Genomic DNA, 7,061 nt, shown 5'->3' with positions numbered 1-7,061 from the left:
CAGTGACAGCAGGCATGGCCGAGTATTTGACTGAGTTGTGCGAGTTACGAGCCACGGTAGAACAATAACTCAGTTTCCCATGATCTGTGTTAAACGAGTTAATAATCTCCTTGTGTTTAACGAAGAGGCATGAGGGTATCGGCTAAAGAAAGGCAAGGATGATGAAGGGCGTGAAATGTTGCTGTATTTGGATCATCAGTCCATAGACTGCTTTGATGCAACTCTCTCTACTACCCTATGCAGTGCAAACCTTTTCATTTCTACATAAATACTGCATCCTTCAATCCACTGTAATCTGCTTGTAATATTCATGGCTTGCCGGTCCCGTGGTGTAGGGGTAGTGTGCCTGCCTCTTACCCGGAGGCCTTGGGTTCGATTTCCGGCCACGTCAGGGATTTTTACCTCGATCTGAGGGCTGGTTCGTGGTCCACACAGCTTACGTGATTACAATTGAGGAGCTCTCTGACGGTGAGATAGCGGCCCCGGTCTAGAAAGCCAAGAATAGCGGCCGAGAGGATTCGTCGTGCTGACCACATGACACCTCGTAATCTACAGGCCTTCGGGATGAGCAGCGGTCGCTTGGTAGGCCAAGGCCCTTCGGGGCTGTTGCGTCATGGGGTTTCTTTGATTCATGGCTTGGTCTACTCCTACCGTTCTTACACTTTCCTGAAAAACTAACTTGGGTATCCTAGGATGTGTCCTGTCACACTATCTCAGGGTCTCTCAATGGCCCGAAATCTCACGCGTGTAAAACAAGGCGCAGAAGTTCTGTGCGCCGTGCATCCGTCCACTCAGTTCCTTTCGGCCAGCGTTTCGTCTCGGGGCGATTCGCTTAAGCTCGGCTAAAATCGGCTCGGATGGTGGAGCGCTGCAGGGCGGACCAAGAGAGAGCTCGAGCAGTGGGGCTCGGCACTCTGGTCCTCTTATACACCTTACTCGCGCTTCTCTATCTCACCTTCCAGTCCTCCACTCAGCAGTTCGATTATCTTTTCATTCAATTTTCGACCTGCCACTCACTGTCGCTCAGATGGCTGATTCCCTATCATTCTCTTCGCAGTGTTGCCAACTACCAATAAACAATCGGTAGATTGTACGGAAAACTTCGGGAGTTTCTGGAGCATTGACTAAATTAAAGAATGCAATAATCATTTGAAATTATTATGAGAAAATATACAATTTCACTCACGGCACTCTCTGGCCACTATATGCCTTTTCTTCTTCTTCTTCTTCGCATTCTTCTTGTTCTTCTTCTTCTTCTTCTTCTTCTTCTTCTTCTTCTTTTTCTTCTTCTTTTTCTTCTTCTCTTTCTCATCCACTCTTCCTGTAGATGTAGTTATTCATCAGGCGTAGAAATTGTGCGCCAATTTTGAAGCCGTACCAGTATGTAGACTTTGTATTCTATATGCGGGTCGGGGATTTCCCTTCGAATGATTCAGTCAAGCGTGAGTTTTGAGTTCAATAGAAGGGAGAGATTACGTAATTCGAGCCTGAAATAAGTGCGGGTAAGTACCTAACGAGTGATGTTATCGATAAAACGTGACGCAGTGAGACGTGGAAAGAATTTTTCCGCATAATTAATCATTACTATTCAATTTCCATAAATTTGGATTCGAAGAAGTTTAGCAAGATATTTTTGTTTTCTCGGGTTTTCTGGTGAGTTGCAAACAAATCGGCACATCTCCTGAAATTGCGGGAGACCTGGCAACACTGTCTCTTCGCAGATGATTTCGAAGAAGTTGGAAATTTATCGAACATGCCCCTTCAAAAATTATTCCAATCCCTAATTCCTCTTCCCATAAAGGAATTAAAATGAAAATCCTCACCATGTTTCCAGTCATTAGGCCAGATCACGAATGGAATGAATGAAGCCCCATCTTGCGGCGAGGATAGGAGTTGTGCCGGCTGCCGAAGCCTGTCGCATTCCTCTGGGCCAATGATTCATGACTGACAAATGAAATGAAATGATATTTGAGAGTGTTGCTGGAATGGATGATGACAGGGAAAACCGGAGTGCCCGGAGAGGCCTTGCCTCCGCTTTGTTCAGCACAAATCTCACATGGAGTTACCGGGATTCGAACCACGGAACTCAGCGGTGTGAGGCCGCCTGAGCCACGGAGCCTCCCTATAAACGAATATTTGCCCTAACTTGTCCTCTTGGCTTCCAATTGTATCTTCATTTTATTATCCTTACTTTCTTTCTTTCCTTCTTTCTTTCTTTCTTTCTTTCTTTCTTTCTTTCTTGCTTAATCCGTTCACCCTCCAGGGTTGATTTTACCCTCGAGATTAGCGAGGCATCCCACCTCTACCGGCTCAAGGGCAGTGTCCTGGAGCGTGAGACTTGGGTCGGGGGATACAACGACCAGTACCTCACCCAGGTACTATGCTCCACAGGCGCCTTGAGGGGGAAATGGGAAAACTGGAAGGGATAGGCAAGGAACAGGGAAGGAAGCGGCCATGGCCTTAAGTTAGTTACCATCCGGCTTTTGCCTGGAAGAGAAGTGGGAAACCATGGAAAACCACTTAGAGGATGGCGAGGAGGGAATCGGACCCCACCCCGCTGTACTTAGTTTACCTCCCGAGGCCAAGTGGATCCTGTTCCTGCCCAAGTACCACTTTTCAAGTAATGCTTTTTTTTTTTGCTGTTTGTTTAACGTTGTAGCGACACAGATAGGTCGTATGGCGACGATGGGATAGGAAAGGCCTAGGAATGGGAAGGAAGCGGCCGTAGCCTTAATTAAGGTACAGCCCAGAGCCGGCAATCAAACCCGAGTCTCCAGTGGTGGCAGCTGATCACACTATTAAGGCCGATATTATTATTATTATTATTATTATTATTATTATTATTATTATTATTATTATTATTATTATTATTATTATTATTATTATTATTATTATTATTATTGTACCGGGCGGTACACCTCCACGCCGCTAATTCAAATATTGCGCCAATTGAAACTTCTCTACTGGAGAAACTTGGAACTTTAATTACTGAACTAATTCCACGGTTATTCAGAAGATGTCACTGAGTGTTTTTTATTTGCCTTTTGTTTTTCAACGACTAAGAGGTGTGGACAATCTCTAACAGATGTCTCTACCCAAAACTATGGTAACACACTCTGGTGCAATGGAATGAACTTTCTTGAAGAAATATTGTATTCCTAACTTTTGTTTTTACTAAATTTTGTTCTGTGGTTTGCGGGTTGGCAATATAAATCCTTTCTTTCCGCCTGTTTTGAATGTAACCAATCGGGAATTTACGTAATTAATTTTCCACCAATAAGGTGTTTCTTCCTCGTCTTGTGTATTAGTTTTTGCTGTTATCCAATAAAATCGAAAGGGTGTGTCTACTCATTCCTGAAAGGTATCGAATGTTCCACGAGGGTATAAAAACTGCTGATTTTCTTGTCTCGGTGCCACTTCAGTAACATCTTTCTTAGTGTGTGAATATGTAGCAGGGGGCGGGAAGCGCCTCTTTCTTCAAGCAGCAGTTCATCTACAAGGTAATGGCCTGTAAACATCTTCATTTCTTGCTAGCTCAGCAGTTTAACTCTCGGGGAGGGTTCGAAACATTTAGTATGAAACCTACCTTTTAAAAATCTATAAATTATAAATCTATAAAATACTGTAAAGCGGTGATAGAGAGTGCTTCACCCTCTCGAACTCCCCTTCATTTTTGAATAGGAGGTGACTGCGTTTTCATAACCGTTCTTCTTTAATCTAGTAAAGTTTTCTCATACGTGTCACCTCCCTAACTTGGGATTAGCCCGTGTATGATCGGCCTAGCGCCACGTAGGTTTTAGACAAAAACTTGGTGTAGGAGTGCAAGTTATCGCCTCCATTCAGTTTTGTATTTTGGGCCATTTACTTAACCCGTTTTGTTTTCCTTCCTGCGAAGGCCCAGTAAATTGGGTACTAGATACCCCTGTTTCACTGTATGTGTGCCTTGAGGGCTGTTACTGTAAAGTCAGTTTATAGCCTCTTAAAATAGGCTTGAAGACTTTGAGAGCGCATCTGCTCTTTCTTGTGTGTGAAACGTGCCTCTAGGAGGCTTAACATGGTAATTGGGAGCAAGTGCGCCTTTGGCATGATTGGGGTTTTCTGCCCCTTTGTGTGAACTGGGTACATTGGTAAAGTCGGGCTCATAGCTCAAAGATTGTAATTGTGGGGCTAGAAGCCCAGATCTTGTATTATCCCCTAACACTTATAATTTCTTGGCACCTGATTTTGGCTTGTTATTGACTTGTTAAGTTTTAAAATTCTTGTCACCACTGTTAAATTTTGAAAATATAACCTTTGTTAAAGTTTTAAATTAACTTTAATTTTGTAGTTGAGACCTATTCCAGCCCGCACCTTCTTTCACCTCTAACTACCACGGATATCTCCGTAACAAGTATTATTATTATTATTATTATTATTATTATTATTATTATTATTATTATTATTATTATTATTATTATTATTATTTACCGAGCTCGATAGCTGCAGTCGTTTAAGTTCGGCCAGTATGCAATATTCGGGAGATAGTTGGTTCGAACTCCACTATCGGCAGCCCTGAAGATGGTTTTCCGTGTCCCTTAATTCCCACTCCTAGCCCTTTCCTGTCCCATCGTCGCCATAAGACCTATCTGTGTCGGTCTGATGTAAAACAAGTTGTAAAAAATATTATTATTATTATTATTATTATTATTATTATTATTATTATTATTATTATAAGAAAATAATTGTCATGAGCTTATAAGTGAATTGCGGCGCATCAATTGGTGCGGAGAAGGAGTTACAAGATGAACACACTGGCGAGCTCGTTAAGAGAGTTCATAGTGCGGGAAACTAACTAGGACACCCTTGTAACTTTCATGTCTTATCAAGAGTAGTTCACGTGTGCGGTCAGTTACGACCGCTGTGATGTCCACCACAAGGTCACTACCACGACATGAAGAGCGAACCAATATCCACCACGACAGCCTGTCACAGTGATCTACTGGTGTTAAATTGAACTTATTAACAGCCCATGATTGCGAGTGATGCAAGAGGTCGTTGGACTCATCCCAGAGGGAGATAGCGTATCCAGTAATCAAAGAGGACAACTGTGAAGACCTCAGTCTGCCTTTGGATTTGGGAAGGAAGAAGATGTTCCCTAAAGTAGGTCAACATCAAGACCATTAAAGAACGGAGTCATACTTTCCTATCGAATTAAAACGAAGCATGAAACTCGGAGTATCCTTGGCTCAGGTGACAGCACGTCAGCCTCTCAGCGCTGGGTTCCGCGGTTCAAATCCCGGTTCCTCTATGTGAGATTTGTCCTGGACAAAGCGGAGACGGGACAGGTGTTTCTCCGGGTACTTCGGTTTTCCCTGTCCTATTTCATTCTACCAACATTCTTCAATGTCATTTCATGTCATCTGTCATTCATTAATCATTGCCCCAGAAAAGTGCGACAGGCTTCGGCAGCCGGCACAATTCCTATCCTCCTCGCAAGATGGGGGCTTCATTCATTCTATTCCTGGCTGGTCGAATGACTGGAAACAGGCTGTGAATTTTCAATGGTCATTTCATGAACTCGCAGTGAGAAGCAAACACGAGGTTTCTTGAGATTTTCTAATTCCCCACCTCCCAAACCCAACCTCAGCTGAGCCCTGGCATCGCTTCCGCTTACTTGTGCCAGACTCCTCATTGTTATTTAACCTATTCGACCTCCCTTGGTCAACTCTTGTTCTTTTCCTACCCCGACGGTATTAGAGCACTCGAGACCAAAGAAGTCTTTCATTATCGCTCCCTCCGTGGCCCTTGTCTTTCTTTGACCGATACCTACATTTTTCACAGTGTCAGATCCCTTCCGTTTTATTTCTCTCTGATAGAGGATGGTTTCCTAGTTGTACTTCGTTTAAAAACAATAGTCACCACCATCATCATCAAGATTGTTATTTGGAATATATTATTTTCCCGAAACAGCAACAACCGAAACTGTTCCAAAAAATACATAATAACAACTTCGGCCATCTCTAGTTAATAATAACCGTCTCATTGTTGGATGCCCAAGAATTAGTTTGTGCTCGACATCAACAGACTAATAAGATTGTAGCAAATAAGTTACCAGGACAGCGTATTTAAGAGAATACGGAAGTACACTGACTGACAGAGCAAATGCAACACCAAGGAGGAGTGGTTCGAAAGGGATGAAAGTTGGGGAAAAAACAGAGACGGCACGGACGAATAATTGATGTTTACTTCAAACTGATATGCAGGTTACACAATGCGCACGGCATCGACTCATTAGGATGTAGGACCACCGCGAGCGGCGATGCACGCAGAAACACGTCGAGGTACAGAGTCAATAAGAGTGCGGATGGTGTCCTGAGGGATGGTTCTCCATTCTCTGTCAACCATTTGCCACAGTTGGTCGTCCGTACGAGGCTGGGGCAGAGTTTGCAAACGGCGTCCAATGAGATCCCACACGTGTTCGATTGGTGAGAGATCCGGAGAGTACGCTGGCCACGGAAGCATCTGTACACCTCGTAGAGCCTGTTGGGAGATGCGAGCAGTGTGTGGGCGGGCATTATCCTGCTGAAACAGAGCATTGGGCAGCCCCTGAAGGTACGGGAGTGCCACCGGCCGCAGCACATGCTGCACGTAGCGGTGGGCATTTAACGTGCCTTGAATACGCACTAGAGGTGACGTGGAATCATACGCAATAGCACCCCAAACCATGAGGCCGCGTTGTCTAGCGGTAGGGCGCTCCACAGTTACTGCCGGATTTGACCTTTCTCCACGCCGACGCCACACTCGTCTGCGGTGACTATCACTGACAGAACAGAAGCGTGACTCATCGGAGAACACGACGTTCCGCCATTCCCTCATCCAAGTCGCTCTAGCCCGGCACCATGCCAGGCGTGCACGTCTATGCTGTGGAGTCAATGGTAGTCTTCTGAGCGGACGCCGGGAGTACAGGCCTCCTTCAACCAATCGACGGGAAATTGTTCTGGTCGATATTGGAACAGCCAGGGTGTCTTGCACATGCTGAAGAATGGCGGTTGACGTGGCGTGCGGGGCTGCCACCGCTTGGC

Source organism: Anabrus simplex, chromosome 8 (assembly GCF_040414725.1).
Source record: "Anabrus simplex isolate iqAnaSimp1 chromosome 8, ASM4041472v1, whole genome shotgun sequence".
Taxonomy (NCBI): Eukaryota; Metazoa; Arthropoda; class Insecta; order Orthoptera; family Tettigoniidae; genus Anabrus; species Anabrus simplex.
Note: the sequence above shows the minus strand (reverse complement) of the source record.